Here is a 14910-nt window from a genome sequence, read left to right on the forward strand (position 1 = left end):
CTCAAGATAAATAAGACAAATATAGAAGAAAGAGCCTCACGCATGGAGACATAAATACGAGTGATTACTTATTGATGTTATTCTGTACATCAGGTGTAAAATGACCTGTTAAATCATGATCAGCGTCTGATTAATCCATCCATCCGCTGCTACAAACAAAAGCCAGACAGCGCTCAGTCGTTCCCTGTGAATGGGAACATTTTTCCTCTGCCGAGTCCCATTATCTGCTGCTGAAACCAGCCGAGTCCCCCCAGCCGGCTGAAGTTTCATCTCATTTTAATACGGTGCTGGCTGGAGGCTCGATAGCAGCGTGAACACTGGTTTCTCATTTCAGCCTCGGATGTGGCTCCTCCTCCAGCTCTGCATGTGTCTGTGTCCTGCTAATCCAGGTTATACAGCATTGTCCCAGAGCTTTCTAAAACCTGCCTCTGGATTAGACGCACTAAAACCCTTTATCCTCCACCTTCAGATGGAAAATCTGTCCCCACACAAACACACACTTCTATGTGGTGCTGTGTTGCTGTAACCTATGGAGTGTATGGGTTGACTGCACAAGCACCACAATCCCCGCTTTGTGCATCTGAATGTAGCACACCGTTCAGAAAAGTGATAGTGAAGCTGATTCAGAGCCTGCACCATCTCGCCTAGGAGATCATATAACTGTATAATACACACACACACACTCTCTCTTTCTCTCTGTGTGTGTGAAACTACAACCAGCAGGGCTCAGTGGCACACTTACTTGTGTTACCGCTGCTGACTCACTGTTACTCAGCTCAGTCCGGGGCCAGACATTCGCTAAGAATAACAACAATTAGCTGTGATCATTTGAGAGGTGGGTGCTGATAGATGACCACACACCAGGCTGACCCGGTTGCCCTGGAAACTGAAGTTTTTAGTAACGGAGGTTGACCGGCGGGGCTGACCCCGTCGGTTCAATCATGGAGCGAGAGCCATTTAAGTTAAGTAAAGTCAGACACAGCAAAGTGTCTCACAGCCGCTGCACATACAACAGCAAGAGCAAGACAAGCTGAAGTGGAGTTGTATGAAATATAAATGAGCCTTCGATACCTACACCATGAAGTGCGGCACTATATTACAACATAAAACAAAAAAAGACACCGTACGATAACGTTTTATCAGAGGCTATCGAAAAATGTTGCTGCATGAGAGTGAATAACAGCAGCGTTGGTCACAACTGAGTTATCAGCATATCATCTCAATTAATCAATTCATTCTTTGTTCTAAACAAGTCCAAGATGATGTTTTCAAAGTTAAAAACCTAAATATTCAGCTTGTAATTGCAGAGGACTGAGGAGAAGAAAAACCAGCAGAGCATTCACAGAAGCTGTAACCTGGGAAACCATTAACAAGACCATCAAAATTGGTGCTCATCAATTTCCTCTCGTTTTCGGTCTACTACCCATTCATCTTATTATTGTTCGTCAACTAATTATTTTGCACACAAATGTTAGATGGAGGGAAAATTGAGGAAAATGAATTCCTGGACCGGAACGTGACATCTTTAGAGTTTGTTTTAAACCTTAAAATTCACAGATTTAAGAAGTTGAGAACCTAAAAATGATCAATGAAGGACTGAAGACTTTAGAAATGCTCAAGGCTGGGCTGTTGTATAGCTCAGTTGATAAAGCAGGCACCCCATATCGGCCTTTTGCTGCATGTAATTCTCCCTCCCTCTGTGTCCCCATTTCCTGTCTTCCTCCAACTGTCCCATCCATTAAAGGCATAAAAGCCCCCAAAATACTAAAAACTTTCAAAAAGAAAGAAAGAAAGAGCTCAAAGTTGATCATGTAGTTTGTGCTGATCATAAAGCATCTGCATGGTGGAAGATAATCACAAATATCTCATTATATATCATCATGAGATGTCATAATAGATGTAACACTACAGATTCTAGACTGAACCTGATAATCAAAGGATGACATACTGTATGCTTATACATACAAAGCTTTTATTAATCTTAAGATGTTCACAAGGAGCACATGCAGAGGCTCAGCCATGACTGAACTCTGGAAAAGAGCAGCGAGTGTGTGTGTGCACTGCGTATACTGCTGCGAAGCTCCCGAGAGTTCACTCGTTCATTCATTCATTTATTCCTGGCTCTGCTTGACTGACAACGTCTCGAACAAAGATGGTCTTCAGCAGGTTACCGCGGCGCCAGCTGAGGAGCCTCGTGCATGAATAGGCTCTGATTTCGTGCTTTTCACTGAACAACTGTTAATAGATTCCACTGCATATGTGAATATGCCACAGTGTGGTGCGGAGGAACAGAGAGCGCATAATTAGCAGCGTTACCTCTTGTTCCCGGAGCCTCGTCTGCATCTCCACCAGCGCTGCACAGGGACCACGCACACGCTCACTTGAACGCACCTCACATGCACGTTATCATGTCTTTTATTATTTCAGCCCCTTGACACAGTGAAGCGCTGGTTAAACCTTTTTTTTGACAGGTAAACATCACACAAGAGTCAAAAATGTGTCTTCACATCCTCACACACACACATGCACAGAACAAAAAGCCACCTCGTTTGCATAACATCTCCCACACACATCAAAAGGACAGCTAGCGATAGCTTTCCTCCATTTAAACCCACTAATTACAGCCAGCGAGCCTGCTAATTACTGCTCCTATATGCATGTCACATTAAGGGATCTACTCAAATACTCTTGTTCCACTCAACGCGCCGCGCTGCATCACATGAGGAGGACTAGAGCTGATCCAACATCTGTCCGAGGACGCTGAGGTCAAGACCACAGAGAATACTGTAAACAAACCAGGGATCAGATCCAACACCAGGATTATATGTCTCTTAATCATGTTTTTTCCCCCCATTTTGGTGAGCATACTGAGTAAGAAATAAGTCCTGAATGCACTGTAAACAAAACTGTACAAGTGCAGTCCATTTACCATAGGAGCCAGAGTCTATGTGTAGCGTCCATTAGCATCATCACTTCCATTATTTGCTGTGGGAGGAGGATTTCTCACAAACTCAAGCAAATAAAAGAAACTTAAAGCACGTTGTGGGTGAGAATATGAGCTTTTTTTCTTTAATTTATGTTTACAATACAATGTGCTGCTTAGATAAGAAGTAATACACCAACACAAAGGTTTCCCGGAGTAGCAGTACTCGAAGTAAAGTAAGTTCACATTTACTGTAGCCTATTATGCTGTCGGTGATAGAAGGGGAAGAGGAGTTTTAAAGTGTTGATGATTCAAATAGTGAAAAGGTTTTTGGAGTGAGACAACGTATGAGCCGTGCTCGCAATATTTCAACATTAATTTGGCAAACAGCAAGAGATAAATGAACAATTAGCTACATGGAGATACAGGATAAAAACTGGGTAATTTTTCCTTTAAAATTGTTTCATTTTTTAAAAACATGAATATGTCCCAAGAAACAGAAGGCAAGGGTGTTAGCTAACAGGCTAAGCAGTGTGTCTGTTTACATTAGTGAGCCTATACTACGGGTTCTAGTGCTTTCTTCATAAGTTTTAGCTGTTGTTAGCATTTTAACACAAAGAAAAGACATAATTTTAACAAACGATAATACGTTAGCTAATATACATTGCTAGCTTGGCTACATTGTTTCTTAAAGACAATATAGTATGAGTCATGCTTGCAATATTTTTACCTTAATTTGGCAAACATAAAGAGATAAATGAACAATTACAAGGAGATACAGGATAAAAGTCAGGGAAATACATTTTTCCTTTAAGATTGCTTCTTTCTTTTTTTTACCATGACTATGTCTGAGGAAACAGAAGGCGAGGGGGTTTATTATTGAACTCAACACTTTATCCTTTAAGCTAACAGGCTAAGCAGAGCTGTTTACATCCAGGTTCTGGTGCTTTTTCTGTCATTTTCAGCTGTTGTTAGCATTTTAAGACAAAGAAAAGCCAAACTCATAATAGAAGCTAATTTGCCTATATGTTATGCTCTGAAATTTATGTAATTGCTCAATATAATCTGAGAATTTGGCGGGAGTTCAGACAAGGATTTCCTAGGGGACTGCATTTTGTCAGATTGTGTAAAACGACGGCTAATTACTATGCACAGGTCGCTCTTCTCTAATTCGGTGTGTAAATGTAAGTGTGGCTCAGAAAACTAAACATTCCTGTGTATTAACTCTGATTGGATTTAATGCTCAGGATCCCTATGTGTTGACTCTAATTGGATTAACTGTTCGGGATTTTCGAGGCTGACCACTGTTATTAGTTCTGTGGTGGCTGAAGCTATATTCAGACGTAGCTACAATACCGTAGCTCCGTGCTAATTGGCTCTGTGTTTAAGGTGCAGTGGTTTTCTAGGGCAACGGCATCAAGTCCAATCTAGCCGGAAAATCTTAAACACACGCGCACACCTGCTCTCGTCTCAAGAGCACGCACACACACACACACACACACACACACACACACACACACACACACACACACACACAGAGAGTGGAGGGTGAGATTATTTTCCAGAGAAAAGCTGAGTGAGGAGTGTTGACAATCACCACCTCCTCTCTGGCTCTTCGTCCCCCTGCTCCACCTCTCCTCTCAGCCTATTGATCTGCCTCCGCCACTGAGCTAATAACTGTGTTGTGTTCACTGATGACATACAAGCACATGCACGTATCCTCACAACACACACAAACACACACACACACACACAGAAGCAGCCAGACCCTTGTCCTCCTCCTCCTCCCCCATTATGCAATTGCAACTGTTTCCAGACAGCAGCAAAGCTAATGGAGGAGAAATTGTGTTATGGGATGCTAACACGAAGCAGCGGGGAATAAAAAGACACAAACACAGAGACACAAACTAGATAAATGGTTCAGCCCAGAATAAAAGTGAAGGCCAGAGCCGACGCTTTTTGATGGATAACACAGATTAGACTTTGTGTTTTTCCAATGAGCATGTGACCGTTGAAATTGAAAAACTGATTTATTTATTAAGGCTCAGTCCTGGGACATGGCCGCCCCACTGGGGGTTTCTCCCAGCATGCATCATGTCCAGTCAGTGCAACAACTAGCCTATTGCACTGACTGGACATGATGCATGCTGGGAGAAACCCCCAGTGGGGAGAGTGGGGTCAAGTGTAACGGAGGGTCAAGTGTAACACCTCACTTTCACCCAGTCAGAAACAAGCTAGAGTCATGATATTCACTCTGCACATGCTTACTATGGTCTTCTGCCTACCTGGAAGAAATCAGCCCATTTTCTGATCCCCATCAGGTTTTATCAAGAAAACACTGTTTTGGGGGTAAGAAAGTAATTTTTCAAAATCGCTGTATATTTTAACTGGTGTCCTGAGTTCTTGAGGCAATGAACCTCAAGTTATATCATTTTGATGCCTGCTGTCTTAGCTAACAGCCTAAATGAGTGCCATCTGATTCATTGCCTTCTACTGGCTAGCACATTGGGGTTTATGCTATCTGACAAGGGTGGGGTCAAGTGTAACACCTTGACAACACTGTTTTCAGCAATGCCAATTTGCATCACAATGCAGGTTTTACTTGTTTTTAATGAAGCAAACCTACTCAATGTTTTACTACATACTTAGATACTCTATGGAGTAGCTAGCAGAGATTTAGGCTACCTCAGGGACAACAACATGGGCTTCACTGCTAACGTTGGCTAGAATTCATTGCTAGCTTTCGAACTCACTAGCTAGAATTCATTTCACCGTTATATTATCAAATTTACATGAGCTAATATGATTACTTAAGATAAGAAAATGTTTTGAATTAATACTTTATGTAATAAAACTTTAGTTATTTTTTTATTTGTGGTTGTTTTGTAGTGTGTTACACATGACCCTCCATGGTGTTACACTTGACCCCACCCTGCGGCTCAACAGTAACATTTGACTTCTCTGAAATAAATCAACATTGTACTCTTTGTGTAATATATGGGGCTGAATAAATTTATGAGACAGTAGTAGACTTGTGTAACTACAACATAGCAAAAAATGACTTATCTAGTTGAATCAATCCCAGAGAAATTTAGAAAATAGTCAAAAGTGTTACACTTGACCCCACTCTCCCCCTATCTCTGGACACTAACCTTAAACAGATAGGTGTGGTTGTTCGGTTCACCTGCAGTTAGAGTGAAAATTACAGTGATAAAAGATAATGAGGTGATAAAATTCTCATATAATGACCTGAAAGGTAAAGCTACCTTTCTCCCTCCTCATCGTCTCATCTCTGTCCCTCTTCACTTCCTGTATCCACTCTTTCAAATTAAAAGCACTCCTCAGTCTTGTAACTGTGACTTCTTGAACTTGCAATGGAAAAAAAGAGATTTAAAAAAAATAAGGAACAGATATGAATCATATTCTGTTATTTAAGTGTTTTTAATTATATAAATTATTCTTAAAAGCGGCCTTCACACTTGTCTGATCTCTTTATACATTATACTCCACTCCATGACCTTAGGTCTCCTGTCTGTCCCCAGACTTAAAAGCCTCTCAGTCAGAAAAGTGGCAATCTTGGAAAGAAGAACCAGCATGTCATTCCCCCTCTCTCTCTCCACATTTCCTGTCTCTATCAAATAATGGCAAAAAAGAAAAAAACCCTAAACATACTTAAATATAAAAAGAAAGAAGAACCAGCTTAGAAAAAAAAAAAAGTTAAAAAGTCAAGTTAAAAAGTTCTGCATAGCGCAGAACTGGAAAAGTCAATCAGAGACAATGATTCACCATGTCTACCTCGAAAGTGTTTGATTTTTTCCCCCTCTAAAATCTAATTTAAAAAAAAAAATATATATTTTTGAGAATTCTTAAATATCTCCAGAATAAATCTACATAAATCATTGGAGTGGAATTCAAACACATTAAAGTCCACTTACAGACCATCATCAGGGGTAATAACGTTTAGTGGCAGCGGTTGCATGAGGCTTCCTGGTCTCCAGAGGGAGCTGCGCCAGACAGGTGAGTCCTCGGTGGCAGCCATGATGAATACGTGTTAACAATACAACAATGAGGTGGTGCGCTGCCACAAATGAGCACAGAGGTGGTGCACGAGTCCACCGAGACCTCCTTTTAATGTCCCCCAAAATTGGCATTGATCGTGTATGTTTGTGTGTATGTGTATGTGTGTATCTGTGTGTGTGTGCTTTAGTGCTGCTGCAAAACAAATGATGATGGCAAATCATTAACTGCTGTGCAAAGATCTAGGGGTTAATGACCCTGTTGGCTCCAGGGTGCCTCAAGTAATCTGTAACTGAGGGAATGTGTGTGTGTAACACAGGAAAGGAGGGAAAGGTGTGTGTGCATGCGTGCATGTGTGTGTATGTGTGTGTGTGTGTTCCCATGGGAGCCACTGTGGTGAAAGCGAAGCTGAAACCGAGGCCTGTGTGTGATTCGTCTCTGGAGAAACACTTGTGACTAACGCCCTTGTAACAGGTGCAGTGTGTGCAGTGTGTGCAATGTGTGTAAGTGTGTATTAACATGCGTGTGTGTGTGTGTGTGTGTGTGTGTGTGTGTGTGTGTGTGTGTGTGTGTGTGTGTGTGTGTGTGTGTGTGTGTGAGAGAGAGAGAGGGATAGCCAGAGAGAGAGAGAGGGTGACAGAAAGATAGAGGAAGAGGGCGGTGAGGTGACAATATGGCTGTCGGGCAGATAAGGACGTCAGACAGCCAACTGGCAATGTGGGGCTTCAACACACAATACACACACACAATAAACACACACACAGCCACACACACATCTGCCTGCCAAAGAAGCATCCCCTGTGAGTGTGTGACGAAGTACAGGTGCTTCACCGCTTCACATCCTGCCATTTCAATGAGAGGAAGATGAAGACGGAGCGAGAGAGACCAGAACCTCCCGGGTCACGACAACAAACTACAAAGTGCAGCGGCAACACAGAGCGATATGATAACTGATAAAGACTAATAAATGACATCTATAAAAGCTGGTTAGTAAAAAAATATGGACGGAACGGTTGATGAAACGGTCTTGAAAACCGAAAGCGAAAGCGGTAAACAAACCACCAAAGTGAAGAAGGAGGACGAGGACGAGGAGGAGAAACGCTTTATTTGCCCCTGTGATGATAATGGAGAGGGCTCAGCGGCGGCAGGCCACTCGTGATTTTCCACTCAGTCTCTCTACAAACTGTTGAGTCGTCACTTTGAAGTTCAATCAGTTTCCTGAACATCAAAAAAAAAAATCCCATGAAAAAGTCATTGAGATTAATTGGTTTGATTCTGGAGAGCGTCACAGCTCGTGTTCGCCTCTGTCGCGCTGTGAGAAACCAAAGGAAAACATTGTTTTGTTTTGGGTTATTTTCTTCTTAGAGTCAAGATGGAAATTAAAAGCGGTCGTGACATCTGTGACCCCCCACCCCCCACCCCCCGATGGCAGGTGGTGTGCCGCTTTATGAACAAACGCATCAACGAGGAACGTGATTCATCTGAGAACAGAATCCGTTCTGCTCTGTGTGGGCATATACCGTATAGTTCTTATCTTATCAAAGTTTCCTGTTTAATTAAGCTGTTAATTCAGCAGACAAAAAAAAAAAGAAGGAAAAAGAACTAGGCCACTGACAGCTACAGTACCATTCTCACATGAAACCGTTTCTCATTTCCTTTCCTGTTCATTTCCTTCACAGCAGTTCTATAAAACATGGGACTTCCTGTTTTTCAAATGTCTTCATCACCGCTGTGCAGCAGGGGCTCATCCTGTGACGTCATCAATAGTGTAAGGGTCACAGAGAGAGGCACAATCATTTTATAGAACATAAAATGATATTTAATATTTCACTTCCTGTAAAGCAGAAGTGGCAAAACCCTTCGTCTCTCTCAGTGGATCTCAAGAATCAAACAAAAAACTAGTCTGCACCACAGGAATATAAAATATGTTTTCTGTTGGCAACCACTGTGAAATAACAGAAAAGGGGCGGGGCTTCTTTCCCTGTCATTAAAGCTGCAATTCCACCTTCCACCACAATGTGGGCTGTAATGGCAGAGTGGCGCTGTTTGTGTTTTTACTCGAAGAATCCACACATAAACAAAAGAAGTAACAATAGAGAAAAGTAAATACTCTTCAAATACATGAACAAATACAGTTTTTACCTTAACTATAATGGTAGAACATGGAGATTATGTACAATTTCACAATGTGAAAGAGTCCTGTCTATAATAGAAAATCTGGAGCGGCATTCAAATACAATCAGCTGAAATCAAGAGGAAATACAATCTGTGCTGTCTTTTTCTCTTCATGTTACGACAGATAGATGTTGACTATTACACAGGTTGAGCCAAGAATTTACCAATGACTTAATAACATGTGTAATCTGTGCAGGAAGTGACTCAGAAAACTGAGCAACTAACGAGGCAACAGAGAAGAAATAGGCTTTGATTTCTCCAAAGGTTAGAAGTGATAAAGTTCTTCAGTGAAAGCTAACAAGCAGATGAAACATGCATAACTTTCCCCTCTTTTTTTTAAACATGAATTTGTTGATCCTGTTGCTCCGGGCTTGTTTACCAGGCACGTCTGTGTTTATGCTATCCTGAGTTTTAATATCTCCCTGTATATCCACCCCCTCTCTTCCTCTCTCTCTGTGAGGGGATGTAAGGAACTCTCAGCACCTCTGTAATAAATATTACTGCATCTCTTTCATCCCTATCTCTGAGCCCAGACAGCCAGTTCTTGCTAGTTCACATAAGCAAATGCACGGTGGTTCAGATACACTCACACAGCCCTTTTTTATGGGGGATAAATAAGGCTGCATTAAACATTCACTATGATCAAGTTGGCAGAAACAAGTATGAAAAAATAAAATAAAAAAAAGCTCCTTGCGTCATGTAATTTATACCACCCAGATTTCAGAGACAGAGCAAAGAAATTGAAAATCTTAAAAGATAAAAATGCAGAGACTGGGGATGTGAGGTTTGACACATTAAACATCATGAAATAGGAATGACAGTTTAGAAATGCGCACAACCCCCAGGCTGCATTTACATTAAAGAGGATGCTGGGAGCCTGAACGCACCGTTAAGCCATTTTTACACAGGGATACTTTACCAAGGCTTGGAAAAAAAAGTCTGACGTGGAAAACATATGGGAAAAAAGGAGTCTTCAAAATAAAAGCCTGGGATAAACATACAGACCTTTCCAGCAACAGACATTTATGTTAGTCAAACTGCGAAATGCACAGGTGCAGACCCTCAAACTGGCAAAATGCACTGAAGCTATTATCACTGTGTTTGACGGTTCAAACCATCCACCATTAGGCATTTGTCTTTTCCAGGCACGGCACAAAAAAAAGCAATTGTGGCTCCATTTTCGTCCCACCTGCGTGTGGAGTATTAAGCAAAAATGCTCTATGCAAACGAGTCCAGGTACAAAATAATTAGAATTACAAATCTAATGGCCGGTAACCCAGGTGCAGCAATTTCCTCAGTGAGCTCTGGTGTATTAACGGCGAGGAGAGAAGTTCTCTCCGATGGTGCAGCTGAAACATTTTTGCAGAAGTGAAAAAGACAAGAGAGGGCAAACAAGTCAAGCTTTCTATAAATAACACCAACCACAAATTATCAACGCATACAGTGGCAGCTGAACAGCAGCAGCCTCATCATCACAGTTAGGCTACGATAAAAAAAAATAAAAAAAAATTGCAGCTAAGGAACAACCTCTACAGCTCTCTTTATATACTCCTACTGCCACTAGGGGGCGCCTAACCACAAAATGTTAACGACCTATAATTAGCTGCTTGTATGGAACGAATCATCTTGTTGTTTAGAACTACTTCAGGGTAGAAAACCAGCATGTAATTTGAATGAGAACAGAACAAGAGTTTAGCTATATATATATATACTGTATATATATCATATTTTTCACGCCCTATCACCGTTTAGACAAATCTGAAATGATTGAAGAAACATATTACTATTTCTGTGTTGCTATGTGTGGTATTTATTCAGTTGTTGGGAATCACAACAGGGACAGCTAACGGTGGTAGCTAAGCTAACATCAGGACGTCAACTGTTAAAACCCTCCCGTTGTTAGACACGACATAAAACTACTCCAGTTAGCTCAGTCATGTTGTAACTCAGATATCCACTGGAAAAAAAAAAAGTTCATGGAGCGTTTATTGAGTCACTGAGTTATTAAAGTTAAACAGGTAGCTAACCGTTAGCCCAGCTAATCTATGATAACCATTATGTGCACACAGAAATAGTAATGTTTGTCCAATCATTGGTTTTATAGACTTTACAAACATCAGATTAGTCTAAACGGTGATATAGTAACATGAAAAATTATAGGAATATAGCCTACAGCTAAACTCTCGTTCGTCACTATTGTTCTCATGCTGGTTTACTACTAGTAGTTGTAAACAACAAGGTGATTCGTTTTATAGACAAGCCAAGTTCCATCTTTAGGGTGTTGGTCTCAGAAATACCAGTTGCATTGTTCAGAACTGACTCTAAAGGTGAGAAGAAGGCAGGCGTGTCAAAGCTGAAAATACTTCCTGGAGAGTTTTGGCCTGATTCCAATTTGATGCCTGCGGCCGTTTGTACCCACAATGCTATAAGGGCCAATTAGCTGACACTTAAAACACAATCTGTCACAGCGACGACATACATAAACATCAATAAGAAGACACTTTAGGCTACTAGTAGCTACTGCATAGCGGTTATTTGAACAGAATGAATGAAGCAGTTAGTGCGTGGTATTCAAGACTCCTTAGCAGTAATGTCAAGGCTAGATACTGATCCAACAAGAAAAACCCTGGCACGGCTCTTTACATTCTTTATGTAAGCACCAGACGACAAAGGCTCTGACCTTTGTTGCGAGTTTCTATTAAGTTATATTTCTCAGTGAAGCCTTAGAAAAGTCTAAATACTCTTCTCGTTGTATCGTTGGAGCCAAAAACTCAACAACCGGAGCGTATAGGCTACAGTATATCACCATAAACTATGATGACTGCAGCTGGTTTTTTATTTGTCTCTTCGGCTCAGTCTGGAGAACGGTCAGAGGTCGTGATTTCCAAAGGAGCCTTCAGCAGCTCGGGTTTGGCTTCATGCTTGATAACATCAATGCGTCTCTGTGGGAGACTGAAATATCAAAAAGTGTAGAAACAGCATTGAGTAATAAACCCACTGAACTGAATCTGTGTTTACTCCTGTAAAAACAGGTAAAAGAAGATATGACAGCTAATCCCAGATTGTGTAATAATAACAATATTCAATAGTAAGGACAGGTGAGCTTTGGTTAACCTCATATTCCTTATTTCTGTGCTGGTGCAGTTGAACCAATCATCCTGTGATGGTACCAATCTTTAAAAAAAAAAAAAAAAAGACACCATCTACAGAAACCCTGACATTTCTGCTTTACAAAACTTCCCTCCTGACCCATGCTGTTTTGGAACAAAAACCCACCACCTCACCATTTTTCCACCTCGTCTCCTCACATGTTCTCGCTGCTCGGAGACGGAGGACAATATCCTTCTCTCCGCCTAGGGACCAGTTCCTCAGGGATCAGCGAGGGATTTCCTAAGCGGTTTAGTATTTCAGCAACCATATATGGGTCAGTATTGTATTGTTGGAGAAAAAGAAAAAGGAAAAAAAAAAAGGGATGCTGCCTCCTCACACTCTCTGCTGCCTGAGAGAAAAGTGGGTTTCTTACTTTTCCATGACGGATGGTTGCAGCTGCTGCACCACGACCATCAAACAGGGATCAAGTGAAACTGTCAAACACACAACCGCAACAAAGAGCAACAAACGGGTTTCTAGAAACAGGTTCTTGTTGTGACGTTCTTGTTTTTGTAAGACGTTATTTCGACAAACTGAGTGGTCATTGTTGGAAAAAAATTGGGTTTTCTCCTCCATTTTAAAAGACATACCCCCCCCCCCCCCTCCCCCCAACCAGTGATGAACAAATCAAAGCTTCCCTGTCTGAATAAAGGGAAGTGCAATTTTCCTCTGCCCTCTTACAGGAAGTAATACAGCTGCACTGCATCCTGCAAAATCCATTTATTTTGCGCCGAACACAAAAGAAAGTTACAAGGTTAGCTTTGTGTTTAAGAGAAACAGGAAATGGCTACAACAAGTACACAGGATGGCTGCAGTTCAAGAGCAGAGGTCGAACGGAAGCTCAGGAAATCAATTGTTTGGGAGATTGTTCGATTGATCATTAAGCTTTAATGTCTTCTCACCAGTCCTACCAACAAAATACCAAAAACCTACAAAAAACAAGAATTACACTGATAGATTTGTAGATCAACAATGTTTCATTTCCTCCAGCAACAGACAAATTATTAAACAGCACTCTCTTCTGGTGTGAGCCGTCGCCTCTTAATCGTGTTTCAACTTGTTTGTTATTACTGATGCCAACAAGTTTTGACTAATAACAAACCTATTAGTTGGTAATGTGAGCTATCTATCTATCTATCTATCTATCTATCTATCTATCTATCTATCTATCTATCTATCTATCTATCTATCTATCTATCTATCTATCTATCTATCTATCTATCTACTGTATCTATCTATCTATCTATCTTTTCTTTATAACCTATATGTGATAAATGTTCATTTCCACCACAGGTTTATCAGTAGTAGTGCTGCCCCCAAATAGTCGCCCAAGCACTGGTTGACCAAAAAGTCATTAGCCGACCAAAAAACATTTGGAGCCGTTTCTTGTCAAAATTAAGTAAAAATCAAACTGTATATGAAAGGCTATAGGGCTTTTAATTTGAAGGACCAGATACAGGAAGTCATGACACTCACTCGCTGTCAGTTTTTTGTTGTTGTTTGTTTTACACGGCAGGTCCCTTTTTATTCTTTTTTTTTTGTCAAAAGGCGACCTTTTCCGATGTTGTTACAGTTAGCACCTATACTGCTGTTTTCAACGATTAGTGGAAACTGCCGTGAGCCCCGTCCCCGTCCCAAAGCCCTCACCAGCTCAGTCACTTACGACTTTGTCGACTAATCACCATAAATGACGACCTATTGGTCGACCAAGAACATCTTTGGTCGGGGGGCAGCTCTAATCAGCAGTGTTACATTTGTCCTATTCTCCAGAGGACCACAGCGACTGTTGAGTCAAATTATCAGGGCGGTCGGAGCAAAGTCCGGTCTCACAGCAGCTTATCTAAACTACTTCACATCAATCATGAAGCTTTTGTCAAGAAAAATCCAATACAGTCATCATAAAAAACTGAATTCCACCAGTGACTAATCAATAATCCACTGAATAAAGATTCAAGTCGATAAATTCCAGCCAATGTATAAAAAAAAAAGGAGAGGAAATTTCCCATCAGCCCCGGTCTGTTCCTAATTGGTCCCCACACTCCTAACAAGTGCAGCCAGTGCCAACACTCACTGACCTGACGGGTCATAAAAAGCGCCGTTCCCAGTGGCCTGATTGGTGCTTAACGGCGCTCAGTGTTGATAATGCGGTCAACAGACCCGGCCTATACCTGCACAGCAACGCTACACGCTGATCGATACGAGCTGACGGCGGTCTGGGAGAGGAGAGGAGAGGAGAGGAGAGAGTGATGACGCTTAGAGGAAAGAGAGGAAGGGGGGAGGAAATCTATATCAGCGACTGAAGTGTTTGGTTAAAAACGGGTTCTCGTAGTAAAAATAACACTCTGGCTGGAGCACAATTATTGACAGCAAAGATGGAACAATCAAAACACGAGCGCTGATGTCTCGGTGGTGTGATTACTCTCATTATCTGCGCAGAAATGGATCGCAGGCAGCCATCAGCCATGTGTTATTGAGCAACGACAAGTGTTTTTTTTCTTCTTTTTTTCTAATTTTTAATTAAATTCTGCCAAGTGTTTCATCGCGAATTCGTTTTTCTTTTCCTCTTTGAACACAACCGACTCGCCAGCTGCTGAAAAGGAGGTTTTCTTTAAAGTAAATGTGGTTATTCACAAAGAAAAAGTTTC

At 41.3% G+C, this 14910-nt stretch overlaps 1 protein-coding gene across 2 annotated transcripts in view; it reads right to left on the bottom strand.

The window, feature by feature from the left end:
• man1a1 (mannosidase, alpha, class 1A, member 1) overlaps positions 1 to 14910 on the bottom strand; it is a 170348-nt gene that overhangs the window by 130095 nt on the left and 25343 nt on the right. Inside the window, exon 1 of one of the 2 annotated variants that reach the window (XM_084001325.1) lies at positions 6859 to 7046. The exons of the other annotated variant lie outside the window; for it this stretch is intronic. The gene's annotated coding sequence lies outside the window, so the exon portion shown is untranslated. Of the gene's footprint in view, positions 1 to 6858; positions 7047 to 14910 lie in introns of those variants that run through there. 2 annotated transcript variants of the gene reach the window in all.

Source organism: Trachurus trachurus (genome assembly GCF_905171665.1).
Source record: "Trachurus trachurus genome assembly, chromosome: 24".
NCBI classification, from domain to species: Eukaryota; Metazoa; Chordata; class Actinopteri; order Carangiformes; family Carangidae; genus Trachurus; species Trachurus trachurus.